The sequence below is a fragment of the Hippopotamus amphibius genome, chromosome X, assembly GCF_030028045.1.
Source record: "Hippopotamus amphibius kiboko isolate mHipAmp2 chromosome X, mHipAmp2.hap2, whole genome shotgun sequence".
In the NCBI taxonomy this organism is placed as follows: Eukaryota; Metazoa; Chordata; class Mammalia; order Artiodactyla; family Hippopotamidae; genus Hippopotamus; species Hippopotamus amphibius.
Window position 1 is genome coordinate 78,050,951 of NC_080203.1, and position 19,877 is coordinate 78,070,827.

Below are 19,877 nucleotides of genomic sequence, written 5' to 3' on the forward strand. Positions count from 1 at the left end.
AATCAATAACCTTCTACCTTAAGACACTAGAAAAAGAAGAGTAAACTAAACCCAAAGTAAGCAGAAGGTCAGAAAAAATAATGGCCAAAAATTTACCAATTTATTAAAAATGATAAGCCTGAAAATTTAAGAAGGTCAATAAATCTCAAGCAAGATAAAACACAAACAGAACCACACTAAGGCACCCCTAATCAAAGTCTTTTAAACTAGTGATAAAGAGAAAATGCTAAAAAGCATCCAAATTAAAGGCATATTATATAAAGGAACAAATGTAAGAATGATCACAGACATCTCATCAGAAACTACACTATTTAGAAGACAGTAGAGTGACATCTCTAAAAAGATGAAAGAAAAATCTGTCAACCTGGAATTTTTTACCCAGTGAAACTGTCTTTCCAAATTGAGTGCTAAATAAAGACCTTTTCAAGCAAACAAAAGCTGAGAGAATCCATCACCAGCAGATGTATACTACCAGAAATTTTAAATGAAGCTCTTCAGGCAAATGAAAAATGATACCAGAAGCAAATTGATTTATATAAAGGAATAAAGAGTACCATAAATGGTAAATGTAAAAGACCTTTTATCATTAAAAAAAAGAAAACTCCTTAAAAGATAAATGACTGTTTAAAGCAAAAATAATAGTGCATTGTGGGGTTTATAGCACTTGTAGAAGTAAAATGTATGTATAACAACAATAACACAAAGGATGGGAGGGGCAAAATAAGAGTATATATTTGTATTGGTCTTACATTAAATGTGAAGTAACCTAAAGGAAGCCTGTAATAAGTGCAACCATCAAAAACAAAGACATATAGCTAATAAGCCAAGAGTAAAGTAAAATCATAAAAATTCAACTCCTCCGAAAGAAGGCAAGAATAAAAGGAAAAAGAACTAGAGAATAGATGGAACAAATAGAATCCAAATAGCAAAATGGTAAATTCAAACCCAAATATAGCCACAATTACAAATATAGCTGAAAATTATCTAAACATTCAAATTAAAAGCCTTATTGTCAGATTAGATTAAAAAGCACATGCAAACTACTTTCTGTCTGTAAGAAACCTACTTGAAATATAAATAGATAGTTTACAAATGAAAGGACAAGTTCCAGTTCTGGCGGAGATGGAGTAAGACCACTACAGCCTATCTCTCCTGCTAATACAACTAAAAATGATGGACAAAACACAAAATTCAAGTGCCTGAAGACTGAAAAGTAATCAAAAGCAGGTAGATTGTGAAAGGGAGTTAAAACTTAAAGAAGTAGCCTACATCAAAGTGATGTCCCATTTTTTTTTTCTCTTGAAGATTTTGAGGATGGATCCCAGTTGCAGAACTGCACAGCACAGCAGTAGCATGAATGGTGAAAATTCCAATAGAAATCCTGTATTACAGGGCAGAGCAACCATAAAAAGGACTACTAGGAGCCAAAGAGTAAGGGGGTAATTCTGTTGGGTTTCTGTTTTGTTTTTTTTCTAGCAGTTTGCTCAGACATGGAGTTGTTTGGCAGTGGTGACGGTGTGAGCAGCTAAAAGCCAAGAGATACCATGTCTTTCTGACCAGAGGAACCAGGGAAGGGGGCATCTGTTGCCTCAAGAATGGACTCATACAGGGGAGATCTGGAAAAAAGGATCCTCTAATTCTGCGAATGAACCCACACAAGTCCTGTACTCATCTTTAAGCTCTGCATGTGCAATAAAAACCCAAAGGATCACAACAGAAGCTTTGAAGAATGAATTAAGATATAAACTACCACCCAACAGTCATACAAACACCTGTACAAGCATGGAACAGAAATAAAACAGTAAATTAATGACTTGGAAAACTAAACTGAAATTAGAACTCTGATCCACAGAAGGCAGGACAGAACTTAACTTGGTTAAATATCTTCTAAAAATTTATCTACAGGATTATAACGTGACCCATCGTTTATACAACATAACATTCACAACGTTTAGTATACAATCCAAAATTATTCAGCATACAAAGAACCAGGAAATGTGACCAATTTTCAAGAGAAAAGCCAATCCAAAGATACCACACCCTATATGATCCAGATATTGGAATTATCAAATACTTGAAAGCAACTTATGGGAAACAGATTCTAAGATGACTTCCCAATCATTTCTTGCCTCATGTTAGCCATGGCTTTGTAGGCAGGACCTGTGGCTTGATTCTAAGCAATAAAATATGGCAAAGGTGATGGGATACCAGTCCCTCAATTACATTACACTCTATGGGAAAAGTAATGAGATGCCACTTCAGTGACTATGTTGTGTTATGTAATCTCTATCTTAGCAGACTAGAGAGAGAGAGAGATTCTTTGCTAGCCTTGAAGATGCAAGTTGTTATGATGTGAACTACCTATGGAGAGAGCCATGTGAGAGAGAACTGCAGGCTGCAAGGATCTGAATTCTGCTAACAACCACGTAACTTGGAAGAGGACGCCAAACTCCAAATGAGAATGTAGCTCAGGTGACACCTTGATTACAGCCTTGTGAGACCCTGAACAGCTAGGCCATGCCCAGACTGCTGACCCACAGAAACTAGGAGTGCATGTTGTTTTAAGCTGTGTGGCAATTTGTTATCAAGCAATAGAAAACTAATAAACAGCTATTAAAATTATGCTCCATGCAGTAAAGGTAAATGCACTTTAAATGAATAGAAAGATAGCAGTTTCAGCAGAAAAAAAAATGGAAACTATAAGAAAAAAATGCAAATTCTAGAACTGAATAATGTAAGATCTCAAATTTTTAAAAACTGACTGGATAGACTCAATAGTACAATACAAATGACAGAAAAGTCAGTGAACTTTAAGATAGACCAACAGAAATTATCCAGTAAAAGAGAGAGAGAGGAAAAAATGTTGGGAAAAAAATTAAGAAATGCTCAGAGACCAAATTAAAATGGACTACTAAAAACACTCTAATATTCCAAAACAAAGCAAAAATGGGAAACAAAGGAACAAAGAAAAGAGAGGACAATCAGAAAACAAATAATAAATGTAGAAATCCAGCCATACCAATCATTATGTTGAACATAAATTGTCTAAATATACCTAACAAAAGACAGAGATTGTCAAACTGGTTTAAGAAAAATACATGCTGTCTCAGGAAACCCACTTTAAATGTAAAGACATATTTAAGTTAAAAATTACAGGAAGGATAATTATATACCATGTAAACTCTAATTCAAATAAAGCTGAAGTAGCTATATTAAAATAAGGCAAAGTAGACTTCAGAAGAAGGAATATTACTAGGGATAAATAAAGACATTACATAGTGATAAAATGATTATCACCAAGAAGTCATAACAATCCTGCATATGTATACAGTTAACAACAGAGCTTCAGAGTGCATGAAGCAAAAAGTGATAAAACTGAAAAGGATAAATAGGGAAATTGACAATTATAGTGGGAGATTTTAACACTCTTTTCTCAGCAATCAATAAAACATGTAGACAAAAATCAGTAAGGATATAGAACTGCACAACTCTATTAATCAACTTTACCTAATTGACCTTTATAGAACACTCCACCCAGCAAGACCAGAATACACAGTCCTTTTACAAGTGCACAAGAAGAATGCAGCAAGTTAGACCACATTCTGGTCCATAAAACAAACCTCAAAAAGTTTATTTTTTAAAATTATGGTTAAAAAAAACACATAACATATAACTTTCCATTTTAACCATTTTTAAGTGTACAGTTGAGGAGTGTTAAGTATATTCACACTGTTGTGCAACACATCCCCAGAACTTTTTCGTCCTGCAAATCTGAAACTCTCCACTTATACCCACTAAACAACTCCCATTTTTTTCCTCCCCGTAGCCTTTTGTATTTTCTGTTTCTAGAAATTTGACTACTTTAGAAACATTTTATAAGTGGAATCATACAGTGTTTGTCCTTTTCTGACTGGCTAATTCCATTTAGTATAATGTCCTTAAGGTCCATCAATCCTGTAGCATGTGACAGTAGGATTTCCTTGCTTTTTTTTTAAGATGATGGCTCAACTAAATGGATTTGTACTTATATTACATAATCCAGATTCCAAACACATTTGAGCAATGAGTCCAAATCAGTGAGATTATTAATGAATGTAATAATACATTAATGAATGTAAATTCCCATGTTTACATTTCAACAATAATACCACCAATACCACTACCAACAATAATTATAACAAGAGCTGCCTTTATTTTACACATACTGTGTACTAGGTCCTATGCTAATAATTTTATACACTCAATTCCCTCAACACTTCTATAAAATAGGTACTTGATTATTAGGAACTCTATTTTATAAATATGAAAACCAAAGCTTAGAGAGTAATATCTTCAGTGTCACACAGATGATAAATATCTGCACTGAGATTAAAATCTAGCTGGTCTGCTTCCAATCCTAATGCTAACACTTCTCAGAAAATCAGTTGAACAAATAAATACAGCATGATGAAATCCTCAGGTAATTGAAGCTCTAAGACTTTCAGTTTAACACCATTTTAACATAAGCACAGGGGCTATAAAACCAACACAATGTTATGTGCCATGGAGTTTTCCTTACTTTTTGAGGCTGAATGATATTCCACTGTACGCATACACTAAATTTTATTTATCAATTCATCCATCAATGGAAATCTGGGTTGCTTCCACCTGCTAGCTATTGTGAACAATACTGCTATGAACATGGGTGTGCAAATATCTCTTCAAGATCCTGCTTTTGATTCTTTTTGCTATATATCCAAAAATGACAATACTGGATCTTATGGTGGATTTATTTTTAATTTTCTGAGGAAACTCCACGCTGTTTTCCAAAGTGGTTGTGTTATTTTACAATACCACCAACAGTGCACAAGAGTTCCAATTTCTCCACAGCTTCACCAATACTTATTATTTCTTTTTTTTATAGTAGCCATCCTAATAGGTGTGATAAAATGTTTCTTAGGAATTGAAATCATATAAAGTATGTTCACTACCCACAATGGAATTAAACTAGAGATTAATAACATAAACATATGCAGAAAAAATCCTCCAAATATCTATCTGGAAATCAAACAACAAACATCTAAATAAACCATGAGTCAAAGGAGAATTCTCAAAGGACTTTTAAAACATTTGAACTTAATAAAAATTCAACATATCAAAATTTCTGGGATGTAGTTAAGAACAGTGTGGACAGGGAAAATTACTTCATTTAATGCTTATATTAGAAGAGAAGAAAGAACTAAAATTAGTAATCTAAGCTCCCAACATAAATCACTAGAGAAAGCAAATTAAACCCAAGGCAAGAAGAAGAAATGAGATAAACAGGAGCAGAAACCAATGAAATTTTGTCTCTGTTTATTTTCTGTTTTTAATCAAACCAAAAGGTGGTCCTTTGAAAAGATCAATAAAATTGATAAACTTATAGCCAAGGAAACAGGAGAGAAGACACAAATTACCAATATTAGAAATAAAAGTGGGACATTACTACTGACCCCACAAACATTAAAAAGATAATAAGGGAATACTACAAATAACTCTATGCATATAAATTTGACAACTTAAACAAAATGGACCAATTCCTTGAAAAACATAAGCTATTAAAGCTCACTGAAGAAAAATAGATAACCCAAACAGTCATACATTTATTTTTAAAATTGATTTATTCTTAAAAATCTTTCAATGAGAAATATCTCCAAACCCAGATGTGAATTCTACCAAACACTTAAGGTGAATTCTACCAAACACTTAAGGAAGAAATAATACCAATTTCACACAAACTTCCAAGAAATACAAGAGAAGGGACAACTTCTCAACTCATTTTATATGAAGCTAGTATTATCCTAATACCAAAGCCAAACAAAAACATTACAAGAAAGTAAACTACCAACAAATAATCTCTTATGAACATAGATGTAAAAATCTTCAATAAAATATTCAAAAATTAATCAACATAATTCATCATAGCGATAGAATAAAGAAGGCAAAACAGATGATCTTGTCAATAGATACAAAAGATTTTTGACAAAATTCAACATCTTTTTTTATATAAATTTATTTATTTATTTATTTATTTATTTATTTATTTATTTATTTATTGGCTGCATTGGGTCTTCGTTGCTGCTGCGTGGACTTTCTCTAGTTGTGGAGAGTGGGGGCTACACTTTGTTGCAGTGCTACTGCAACTACTACTGCAGGACTACTTTGTTGCTTCTCATTGCGGTAGCTTCTCTTGTTGAGGAGCACAGGTTCTAGGCATGTGGGCTTCAATAGTTGTGGCACGTGGGCTCAACAGTTGTGGCTCGTGGGCTCTAGAGCACAAGCTCAGTAGCTGTGGCACACAGGCTTAGCTGCTCCGTGGCATATGGGATCTTCCCAGATCAGGGATCCAACTCATGTACCCTGCATTGGTAAGTGGATTCTTAACCACTGAGCCACCAGGGAAGCCCCTCAACATCTATTTTGATAAAAATCTTTAATCAAACTAGGAATAGAAGAAAACTTCAGTTTGATAAATAGCATCTATAAAAAACCTAGAGCTAACAAGATACTTAATGGTGATTTTTTAATGGTGACTTAATGTTTTCTTCCTAAGACCAAGAACAGAATAGGATTTTAAAAGCAAGAAGATAATGCTACCACTTCCACTCGCATCTTAGCAACCATTTCATAGTAGTAATATGCTTGCTGTCTCCCAAACCTCAGAAGCTTATTCTCACAGCCTTGTCTTGGTAAATGACACTGCCTTTGTCCGGAATGCCCTTTCTTCTCTTTTCAACCAAATCATATCCCTTCATGCTTAAAAACTTTCCTCAAGACTTATCTCCTCTAGAATGGATTCACTGATTGGTTAATTAATTTGCTCATTCAGAAATGTTTATCAAGCACCTAATACATCTAAGTACTGTGGATATAGCAGCAAACGAAACAAAATCCCCACCCTCAAGAACTCTGTCATTCTAAGGGGAGAACATACAATAAACAAATAAATAAATGAAAACTATGCAAAGTAGTAGATAAATGATATGAAGAAAAGCAAAGCAAGAGAAGATGTCACACAAAGATATAGGCAGGAGAGTTTTGTGTGCTATAAAGGGTAGTCTGGGAAGGATATTTGTGATTTGAGGAAAGACCTAAAAGAAGTTAGGAAGCAAACTGTACAGTGCATATCTGTGAAGGGGGAGACATTCCAGACAGAGGGATCAGAAAGTGCAAAGGCCCCAAGGCATGCTTGGCACGTTTGGTACGAAGAGTAAGGGGTAGAAGTGATAGAAAATGTGGTCAAAGAAGTAACTCCGTATGAAATATGAGGGACTGTTGAGATAAGGAGCTAATGGGAGCAGAAGGATGACATGATTTGACGTATGTTTTAAAAGGATCATTATGGCTGCTGTGTGGAGATTAAAATAAAATAGAGGGCAAGGGTGGAAGCAAAAGACCAGTTAGGAGATTACAGAAATAATCTACTTCAGAGATGATGGTGGTTTATATCATGGTGGTAGCATTGGAAAAGAAGAGTAATTTAGATATATTTAGAATGTTGAGCTGTTAGAATCGCAAATGGATTTGCTGTGGGATGTGAGAGAAAGAGAAGGAGAACTAGGGTATATCTGCTGGAGTGATGTCATTTTGTAGGCAAGAGGAGATGAAATCTAGAACACAGGTGAAGGGGTTGGCTTTAGATAAAAGCATAGATAGTTCATCTATAGAAACAGGTGAGAAGATAGAGAAAACAGCTACAGATGCACATAGGTGAGTAGGTGTGGGAGTAAGAAGTTTTGGAGGTTTCCAACTGATTGCCTTCTCTTTTCTCAGTGAAAGGAGAAATACAGAATTGAGGGTGAAGAGGAAAGATGTCATGGAGATTTAAGGAGAGAAAAGAGGCCAGAGAATAGTCATCCAAGGATATCACTCTGACCAAACTCACCCAGATCCAGTTCACCAAATCTTAAACACCTACACATCAACTTCTACCCAGCTGTATTTATTTTACTTAGTTGATATATGTTCCTCTATGCTCTATATTTGCTCTGGCTCCTTCATTAAAACCTCACCCAATGGGATACTCTATATGTGCAGTTTACTAGGAAGAATATAAGATATACAAAGTACTCATTTATTTATGAGGAGAAACATCTACACCAAGGAGTATGGATGTGCCCTATCTGCTACCACTGTCACATCTCTCGCATCTGGACTCTACTCTCCATCCCTGCTGCCCTAGTTCGGGCATTCATCATTTCTCACTTGGACTACTGTAGCAGCCTTCTAACTACCATTCCTCTCACCTTTCTCCAGTCCATTCTCCACACCACTGCCAATACAAAGAATTTATGCAACTCCACTGCTTATCTCCTTCATTATTATCCCTCTTTACTTACTTTTCAAGGACCTGCCAAATTTCCAGTTGAATCTGTCACTCCATCTCCTTTTTGTGCTTCACATCCTACACCCTAGCCATGCCAAATTACATTTAATCCCTGAATACATCAAATCTTTCAATTCCCCTGTGCCCTTACACATTCTGTTTCCTCTACCTGAAATGCACATCTACCTTTCTCCACCAGATATTTTTAGCAATCATTAGAGACTTAGCTCAAATGTCACCTTCTCAGTGGCACCACAAGCAGAGGGAACCTCACTTCTATGCTCACATGCATCCCCTAGAGCACACATCTTAGTATCAAAAGTATTTAGGTATTGAACTTCCCCACTAGTTCTATTGTTCATCTTTTATCACAAGCACTTAGCACAGTGCCTGACACATAGTACATCAACAAATATTTTACAAATGAGTTTATTATAGAATTAAAGGGATTAGAAAGAGCAATAAAACAAAAATAAAAGTAGACAGGTTAAAACACAAATATTCTTTAATGTACCCAAACAAGATATATTTCTATGAAGTATTTTAGAAATAGGAAAAAGAAAAATCTCACCAATCTTAAAGAAGCAGATTTAATTTTTGACAAAGATGGTAAAATGAGACCCGACAGGATAGTGCACAACACAGCAAACACCCCTCTCTTTTCACCAAGTAGTCACAGCAACAGATGGAATAGGCTTTTACTCTGAAGCGTTTTTAAGGCAAATCTGTAGATTCCTGCTTGGAATAGTAGAAATGTCCAATTTACTGTGTACACACAATAAAGAATAAATGCTGTGATTGTGTGACTTTGTAGTTTATAAAGCAGTTTCACATGTATTATCTCATTTACTTCCCACAACAACCCTGTCAGGTAAGTATTATTGTCTTCCTTTTACCAATGAGGAAACTAGCTCAGAGAATCACTAATCCAAGATAACATAGTCAGTAAGAGAATAAGAGGCACAGCTGAGGTTCTAATTCAGGTCTGCTTGACTATAAATCTATTATTCACTATAATGGCTAGGCGATATTTTCACGGCTTCCCAGCAAATACACTAAAATGAAATCAATAAATTTTGTTGACAGGTTTTTTGTGTTTTCCACCTTTTTTTTTCTCTTGGTTCTTCAGTACCACTATTTCCTACTGACCTATCTTCCAGTCAACCAGTCTTCTCTTGAACTGTATCTAATCCATAAGCTCATTTATTAAAATCTTAATTTTAGTCATTATAATGTTCAGTTCCAGAATTTCCTTTCTTTCATATGGAATCTAGTTCTCTGCTGAAATTCTCCATCTTGTCAAGTATCATGAACAGATTAAGCACAGTTAAATCTGAGTCTCCTAACTCTAAATCTCAACCACATGTCAAGGCCTTTCTATTGTCTGTTTTTCCTCACAGTCCTATGACATGATGTTACAGGTTGAATTGTGTCCCCCAAAATACACCTGTTGAAGTCCTAACCCCAATTATCTCAGAATATTACCTTATTTGGAGATAGAGTCTTTACAGAAATAAATTAAAATGAGGTTTTTCGGGTAGGCCCTAATCCAATATGACTGGTATCCTTATAAAAGGGGGAGAATTTGGACAAAGAGATATACATAGAATGCAGACAATATAAAGAGACATCAGGAAAAGATAGCCACCTACAACCAAAGAAAGAGACCTGGAACAGGTCCTTTTCTCACAGCCTTCAAAAGGAACCAACCCTGCCAATATCCTGATAGTTTACTTCTCCCATCCAAAACTATGAAACAATGAATTTCTGTTGATTAGGCACCCAATCTGTGGTACTTTGTTATGGCAGCCCTAGCAAACTCATACTGGTAAGCTTAGTAATTTTTGATTAAATGCCAGATATTGCATGTTATAAGTTAGAGGAGCTCTGGATGATATTATCTTCCTCCAGAGAACATTTACTTTTCTTTCTGCCAGGTGATGAAGGACAAATCACCTTAATACTGCCTGAGATTGAACTGATTCAAAGCCACGCTTTAGTCTTTGTGAAGAATGGTATTTTTCTAGTTCATCCTTACTCCTGGAGTTTAGCCCTTTGGGGATCCCAACTGAAAACCTGGGGTAATTACTGGGGTCCCTCCTCTTTGGCAGTCTCTAAACTCCAATTTCTGTCTCTCCAGCATTGTGAAATTGCTGAAAGTTCTGCTTAACTACTCAGATTTGTATCTAGCACTTTCTGCTTAACTTCTCAACTTCTTTGCCCAGTACCACTTACAAATCAGCTAATGATACAAGAGGAAAAGTAGCATAAAGTATTGGACTAAATTTATTGTACTTTCTTTTTCTCTGGTATCTTGGACTTTCATGTCCTGATCACTATTGGTAGCCCTGAACTCTAATTTTTTCTCTACAGCCCTCTGAGACCACTGAAACCTGTGCTCAGCTTCTCTGTCTCTTACTTACTATTTTCATTCTGGCTTCTCAGGGTCTCTATCCATACCACTTACACTGGCAAATGTGTTAAAGGGAATTGTAGCACAGAATGTTGGGCACATCTCGATACATCTCTCCTCTCTGAGATTTTGATCCCTACTTGCTTTGATAGCTCTCTGATAACTTTCAAATAAGTATACTGTAATTTTATTTAGCTTTTCTAGCTCTTCTTGAAAGATAGTTGGTCTGATACAAGTTAGTCTGTCAAAGTCAAAAGCAGAAGTCCCCACAGCTATGGTTTCTAATTTCATTGACCTGTCTGCCTTGGTTCATTCATTCATCTTTTCTAAGATATGTTGAGCACATGATATGTGCCAATAACTCTGCAAGAATCTGGGAAAACAAAATGTTCTTGTCTTTAAGAAACTCACAGTGGAATCAGTGGGGGTAAGGTCACAAATAAGATCACAAATACAAGTGGTGAAAATACAATGCTCAAGTGTTTAGAGGTGTGTAGAAGATGTTACATGGGAGAAGTGGAAGTAACTATCTTTGTCTGATGCAGAAGTCAAAAATGATCACAGAATAGAAGACATTTAAGGTAAATCAAGAGTATGCCGGCACTGGGCTCCCTGGTGGCACAGTGGTTGGAAATCTGCCTGCCAACACAGGGGACCTGGGTTTGATTCCTGGTCTGGGAAGATCCCACATGCCGTGGAGCAACTAAGCCCTTGAGCCACAACTACTGAGCCTTCGCTCTGGAGCCCATGAGCCACAACTACTGAGGTTCGTGTGCTTGGAGCTCATGCTTCGCAACAAGAGAAGCCACCACAATGAGAAGCCCGCGCAGCATAATGAAGAGTAGCCCCCACTCACCACAATTGGAGAAAGCCTGTGTGCGGCAATGAAGACCCAGCACAGGCAATAAATAAATTTATTTTTAAAAAAAAAGAATATGCCACACAACAGTGTAAAGCAATTATACTCCAATAAAGAGCTTAAGAAAAATCCAAAAGGCAGTAAAAAAAAAAAATCTTCATAAATCCTCTAGTCTCAACAGGTGGGCTGAATGGAGGAGAAGCTTTAAAAAAAAAAAAAAAAGAATATGCCAGGTGAAAAAGGAGTTGGAGAGAAAGAAAAAAGGCACTTCAAGAGGAGATAACATTATATGAGTAAAGGTATGACAGTAAGCATGGGAAATTATGATTAGTTTGGTACTGTTGGAACTAGATGAGGGAAAGAATGAGTTCTGATTGTGGAGGGCTCTGTCTCTGTCCTAAAAGTTATGGTTCACATAGTTAATGGGTAATGAATGGCATTCCCAGAGGTTCATGTTCAGTCAATTTGTGGAGAATTTAACAACAGAAATTTAAGACTTTTCCAGCCAATGGCTTGTAAATTCAAAGGCAGCATTATCATGCTTACTAAGCAATGCAGTAGGATTGCTAAGCAATAAAGTCAAGTCTTTGAGTCAGCTGACTAGTTTATGGGGAAAAGAAATAAAACTTTTAAAACACTGAAGTACATACTGTGTGGCCAAGAACTGAAATGATTCAAGTCTTATTTCCTAAACTTATAAAACTCAGTTATCTATTACAGAGTTCAACAAGCAACAACAAGACTTCTAATTTTTCAGAGGCTATTTGTCCACTTTTGCCCTCAATGACATTGCCATCAAAGAGCAATCTATCAAGTGCCTACTTACTTGTGAGACAAATATTCATAAGTCTGATAGGATTTCTCCCTTTTGTGTATTTAAAAATCTAAGATGCCAGACAACACACATAACTATCCCACAAAGATACCAAGACAGCAGTATAAAAACACTGAACATCTACATAAACTGACAAGAAGAAGTGTTTACATGATCTATGTCTCAGGGAGCTGTCACTTCTGTGACACTCAGGTCAGCAGAGTTTAATGAAGGAGATGAGATTTCTAGCTCTCTTAGGCTGACAGCAGAGAAAGGGTTTGCAGACAAAGGAGAGGGCATCATTCCAGACACGTGGTACAATGTGGAAGCAGTCTAAGCAAGAGGATCCTGCACAAAGAAGAAGCCAGATATGTCTCCCTAAGAAAAGCAAAGTTATGAGTTGCACTAAAGGAAGAGATGAGGAAAAAGCAGTGGGCCATAGAGCCCAGAGAGAGGTCATCTGCCGTTCAGGCACAAGGGCTCAGTCCCTTTTATCTATATTTCTGCTGGCAAGTTACAATTCTATAACTGAACATTAAGTATCCCCAACCACCATGAATCAATCCTTTATTCCTCCAAAGAACTCAAGTACACTCTACAAGAATATCAACAAACCACATCTAGGAATCCACTCACCAATGAAACATCACTGAGAAAGCATAGTACCTAGCCATGGCACATCACCATTTCATGATACCAAGAAGGAAAAAACTAAACCTTGTGCCATTCCAGTTAGATTTCTGATGCCAGAATCTAAATTACCCAAGTTAGAATTTGGCCATAATGCCAATGCTAGCCCTCAGAAACAATCTAGAACATTCAAAGGTTAGAGTTATCAAGACTCTAGTTCCAATCATCTCCAAAAGATGAAAAACAATTTGGATACCTATTCTCCCCCAGGAAGAAGGTGAAGAGATTTAAAACAAACAAACAAAAAACAAACTAGATGGAGGAAACCAGCAAAGGTTGAATTCCTGAAGAAAACTCACATTCTTAAGATTACATAATACTGCCCAGAAGTAACTGAACTACAGCAGAAATATTTCAAACACATTCCAACATGCCTCTAATTAAGATAGTTTTGGGAGGTTCCAGAATTATAGCTATCAAACATGAAACCTAAAGAATTTACTAAGATTAAAAAGATTACCAACTTTAACTCAGGAAAAACACACTGGAAGGAACAGGTTAGTTAGAACACACTGGTAGTAATGTCAGTTTGTTGACCTTCGGACAATTGCTACATCATTTTAGGTACAATCGTCAGTGATAAACACCTGAATGATAGTGGGTTGGGCATTGTATGAAATATAAAATTCAATGTGATTCTTGCCCAGAGAATTCAAATCAAGCATCTGATAAATTTCATTTTTCACTAGCAAAGTATGCTGATATACTATAACCATTAACTTATTTTAAAATATAACAAGAAATACAGGTAGGATATATGATAATATGAAATGTCTAACAAGCCAGAATTTTTGTAGCATGTAGAAGCAAGCTGGGTACCCACACGAGTATGTATTTTGAAATATTTATGGATGGTTAACCAGAAAGGCTAATTTAACACCTACACATCAATTGCATGGAGACAGAGCTGTGAAATATTTGCATTTACTACTCAGTAAGAGGACCACCACCAGCACTGGAATAAGAATGCCAGTCGCAATTAAATTAGATGAAATTTCACAATTTAAAAGATATGCAATCTTCTTCCTGAGAATTTTAATTTACATAAGCTGACTGGAAGGCTCTCAAAAATGAAATTCCAACTATACAATTGCAAAAAAGAAAAGAATATGTATCAAAAGAGGTAGCTATAAAAAGTTACCTATAATCTCAGATTTTTTTTTAATGTAAAATAACAACAGTAATAACATTTATTGTGTACTTACTGTGCGTCAGGAACTACACTACATGCTTAATATGTATTATCTGATTTAATCCTCATAATGACCCTATGAAGTTAGTTTTATTAGTAGTAGTAGTATTGTTTCCATTTTATAGATAAGGAAATGGAAGCTCAGATGTTAAAAAAGCAATACCAAATCATTACATTTGTACAAATCATTTGTTACATCATTCTATTGACATAACAAAGGAGACATAACCAATGATAATTACAAAAGAGTGCCTTGTACCTGCAAAACACTAAAAAAGCCAAGGCTCAGAATGACTTGAGCCTTCCATCAACAATAATAAGAGATGTAATGGTAGGCTACAAAGAGAGAAAAAAAATTCCTACTTTATTTCCATGTATCCTCAGTTAAGAAAAATTAGAAGGACACAAAGAGTACAACAAACATTAGAAAGAAACTGAAAACAGAGACATAAGAACAGGTCAAGAAGCACTTGTCCTAGAATAATCACATTCCATGATACTGGAAAGACCTTGGGCTAAGATTTCCAAACTGTTGTCTAGACAGAATTGTGAATAATGAGAAACGGACAGAAGTCTGGAGGGAGGCAAATGTATTTTTGGTTTTCAAAAAGAAGAAAGTAATGTTAGCAAGCTGGTGAATTTAATCTCAATTCTAACCAAGTTGTATAGAACACATTATTAAACAGAAAGGAAGACTTCTGGTCTGAGCAGAATAGTGTTTTCCCCTGCTGGGAATGGCACAAGGAACAACTGAAAGAGAAATCCAAAGGGTGGTAAGAAGCTGAGCTCTTTTGGGACCCAATAAATGGAGGAACAGCACAACAGGATATTCTGCATCCCCACATCCAACAGAGAAAGGCCACCCAGACCTGGTGTTTCCAGATCCTCCATCCTAACAAAAAATGTCAGCCCAGGTAGTCTCATTGCTCTCCAGAGTCAAATAGAAGTCTTTCTGACAACATTAGGCGAGCCCAGCATCACCAGTACAGAGGATCAATTGGGAGCTAGATCCTCTGTACTGGGAGCTAGACCCAATTCCAACATGTAGGGAGAGGGGGGTTGTTTCCATACCAAAAATTCTCCAACACCAGCAAGGTATCCAAAAATTAAACTCAATTCTGCCATTAACTACCTGGAGGAAGCATCAGATTCCACAAATTAAGAGTTCAGTCTCACAAACTGCTCCTTCTCCCTGACTTCAGACACCAGTCACACATCCAGGTTGTCACCTGTATTTCTAAATGAACACCTATAGATTGGAGGTTCCAGTGGCCCTCTCCTTGGGCTTGACTAATTTGCTAGAGCAGCTCACAGAACTCAGAAATAATTTACTTACTAGATTACCAGTTTGTTATAAAAGGAATCAACTCAGAAAATCCAGATGAAAGAGATGCATAGAGCAAGGTGTGGAGAAAGGGTGCAGAGCTTCCATACCCTCCCTGAGCATGCAACTCTCCCCAAATCTCCATATGTTCACCAATTCAAAGGCTCTCTGACCCACTCCTTTTGGGGTTTTATTGTGGTTTTGTTATAATAGGCATGATTAATTAAATCATTGGTCTTTGGTGATAGATTCAACCTCCAGGCCTTCTTCTATCCCTGGAAATCAAAGGATGGGACTGAACGTTACAACACTCTAAGCTCTGATCAAGGTTGGTTCCCCTGGCAACCAGCCCCCATCATTAGGTGCTTTCCTAAGAAAGTTACCTCATTAACAGAAACACAGTAGTGGTGGAAAGAGCTTGTTATGAACAATAAGACATCCATTTCACTTTTATTGCTCTGAAGTGATTTCAGGACCTGAGGACAAAGACCAAATTTTATAACAAAAGATGCTCCCATTGCTCTTATCACTCAGGAAATTCCAAGGGTTTTGGAAGTGTGAGCCAGGAACAATGGATAAAGACCAAATATACATGAGAAATATATATTTAGTCATCTGAATGAACCAATATATATTTCTTATAAATCACAATACCACAGAAGCCTAGCCAGAAATAAGTAGACAGGGGAAGTACTCTCCTTCCCCCCAGGCCTGAGATGCCTTGCCCACCCAGAGATATCGAGGCTAGCAGGTAGAACATATCAGAGAAACCCAGTTACAGCAGTCAGCCCAGTCTGGGAAGCCTCTTTATCCCTTTGGGCCCCACACTCTCCACTTCCACCAAAAGACAATGGGAAGGACCATGGAACCAGAAATGGAACTCAAGTCATAAGAAACATCCCAGTTCCAGGAAGCTTCTTTGTCTCACAGACCCAACGTTATCCTCCCCTGTCTAGAGACACGGGACCAGTGTGGTAGGGGGGACACTGATGAAGAATCCCACTGTGCCCCTCCTGCACTCAGAGACATCCAGTGGCAGCCTTGGGGAAACCCTTCCTGCCCCTTAAGGCAGCATCAGCATGGACCAGTAGAAGTCCCAGCAGCACCAAATAAACCAAGCAAACCAAAATGATACCACAAAGTCTACAAAAAAGCAAACTGTCATTGGACCCACAGCCCACATGCCAGACCTAAACAATGTGCTGTCTGCTAAAATAAAAGATTTAAATAGGACCCAGGGTCTCCTATTATAATAGATACACATCCATGATACAGTCAAAAATCACCCATCATACCAAGAAACAAGAAAATAAAAACTTAAAGGGAAAAGGCAATCAACTGAGGCTAGCAAAGGGATGAATCAGATATTGGAATTATTTCACAAGATTTTAAAGCATCCATCATAAAAATGCTTCAAAAATCATTACAAATTCTCTTAAAGGAAAACAGAAATGCCTCAGCATGGAAATAGAAATAGGAAGCTGAATGAACTCCAAACAGGATAAACTTAAAAGAAATCCATTCCATGATACATCATAATTAAAATTTTGAAAACTAAACACCAAAAAAATCTTGAAAACAGAAAGAAAGAAATGATACATTACCTATAGCAAAACACTAATTCAAAAGGCCAAGGATTTCTATTCTGAAACCATGGAGGCTAGTAGAAAGTGTCATAATACTTTTCAAGTTCTGAAAGAAAACAACTGTCAATCATAGATTCTATATCTAGTGAAACTATCCTTTAAAAGTGAAAAGGAAATAAACACATTCTCAAATAAGGAAAAACTAAAAGAATTTATTGCTAGCAGACTTACCCTGAAAGACTGGCCAAGAGAAGTTCTTCAAACACAGAGGAAATGATAAAAGAAGTAAACCTGGAACATCAAGAAGGAAAAAGGAATAACAGAAAGAGCAGAAATATAGAGAACACAATAGACTATTATTTTTCTCATTAATTGCATAAATCTTATTTGATGATTGAAACAAAAATTATAACACCATCTGATACTCAAGACAATGGTATTTAAAGTAGGGAAGGTAAAGAGACCTAAATATAAGTGAAGTTTTCACTCGAAGTGGTAAAATGTTAGCAGTAGACTATTACAAGTCACATGTGTATATGGTAATACCCAGAGCAACTACTAAAAAAGAGATGCACTCAAAGACACTATAAATTAATCAAGCTGAAAATGCTCAAGTAACCCATGAGAAGTCAAGAAAACAGAAACAGAAGAATGAGAACCACAGAAAACAACAGATAAAATGAATAATAAAATGGTGGACTAAAATACCATATGTGTGTGTGTGTGTGTGTGTGTATAAAATCTTACATGTAAATGGTCTGAATATACCAATCAAATTAAAAAAAAAAAACCCAATCAAAAAATGGGCAGAAGACCTGAATAGGCATTTTTCCAAAGGAGATACACAGATGGCTAACAGGCATATGAAAAGATGCTCAACATCACTAATTAGTAGAGAAATGCAAATCAAAACAACAATGAAATATCACCTCACACCTGTCAGAATGGCTATCATCAAAAAAAAACCACAAATAACAAACCTTGGTGAGGATGTAGAGTAAAGGGAACCCTTGTGCACTGTTGGTGGGACTATAAATTGATGCAGCCACTATAGAAAACAGTATGGAGGTGCCTTAAAAAAACTAAAAATAACCATATGATCCAGCACTAGGTATATATCCAGAAAAAAACCAAAACACTAATTCGAAAAGATACATACATAGCAGCACTATTTACAATAGCCAAGATATGGAAGCAACCCAAGTGTCCATCAACAGATGAATGGATAAAAGATGTGATATATATAATATATATATCACTTGGCCATAAAAAGAATGAAATTCTGTGACTTGCAGCAGTGTGAATGGGCCTAGAGAATTTTACGCTTGGTGAAATAAGTCAGACTTAGAAAAACCAATATTGTATAATATTGCTCATATGTGGAATCTAAAAAATAATACAAACAAATGTATATAGGAAGACAAAAACAGACTTACAAATATAGAAAATAAACTAGTGGTTGCCAGAGGAGAGAGGAAAGGGGGGAGGGGCAAGTTAGTGGTATGGGATTAAATGATACAAACTGCTATGTAAAAATAAACAACAAGGATATATTGTACAGCACAGGGAAGTATACCTATTATCTTGTAATAACATTTAATGGCTTATAATCTGTAAAAATACTGATCACTATGCTATACAGCTGAAACTAATATAATATTGTAAATCAACTAAGCTTCAATTTAAAAAAAAATTATACCAAAAGATAGATATTTACAGAGTGGATAAAAAGACATGACCCAACTATATATTATTTACAAAAAACACCTCACTTCAGACTCAACAAGGTAAATTAAAGTAAAATTATTGAAAAAGATATACCATACAAACATTACTTAAAAACAAAGCAAGAATGACTGTATTAATATCAGATAAAGTAGACTGCAGAGCAAAGAAAATTACTACAAACAAATGGGTATATTACATAATGATAAAGGATCAATCCACCAGGAAGATATAGCAATTCTAAATGTATGTACAATAAACAGAACCTCACAACACATGAAATAAAAACTGATAGAACTAAGTGTAGAAATAGAAAAACCAAGGATTACAGTTAGGGCCTTAAGCATCCTGCCTCCAGCAACTGAACTACAAGAGAGATAATTAACAAGGATAGAAAAGATCAGAAATACACAACTAATTGGATCTAATTTCCATGTATAAAACTCTCTGCTTAACTAAGCAGTAGAACACATTTTTCCCAAGTACTCATGGAACAGCCTATAAAACAAACCTCAACAAACTTAAAAGAATTAAAATCATACAGTGTGTTATCTGATCATAATGGAATGAAACTAGAAATCAATAAAGAAAAGATACAACAGGAAATCTCTAAATACATGGAAATTAGAAAACACAGTTCTACATAATCCATGAGTGAAAGAGGAAGTCTTAAAGGAAATAAAAAATACATAGAACTAGTGAAAATGAAGATACAACATAGCAAAATATCTGGGACACAGCTTAAAGTAGTACTGAGAGGCAAACTTGTAGCACTAAAAGCCATCATTAGAAATAAGGTCTCAAATCAGTAACCTAAGTTCCTACCTCAAGAAAGTAGGAAAAGGAGAGCAAAGTACACCCAGGGTAAGCAGAAGGAAGGAAATAAAAATAAGAGCAGAAATCAGTGAAATTAAAAATAGAAAAACAAAG

At 36.0% G+C, this 19,877-nt stretch overlaps 1 protein-coding gene across 8 annotated transcripts in view; it reads right to left on the minus strand.

The window, feature by feature from the left end:
* EDA (ectodysplasin A) overlaps positions 1-19,877 on the minus strand; it is a 370,278-nt gene that overhangs the window by 273,479 nt on the left and 76,922 nt on the right. The window lies entirely within an intron of this gene.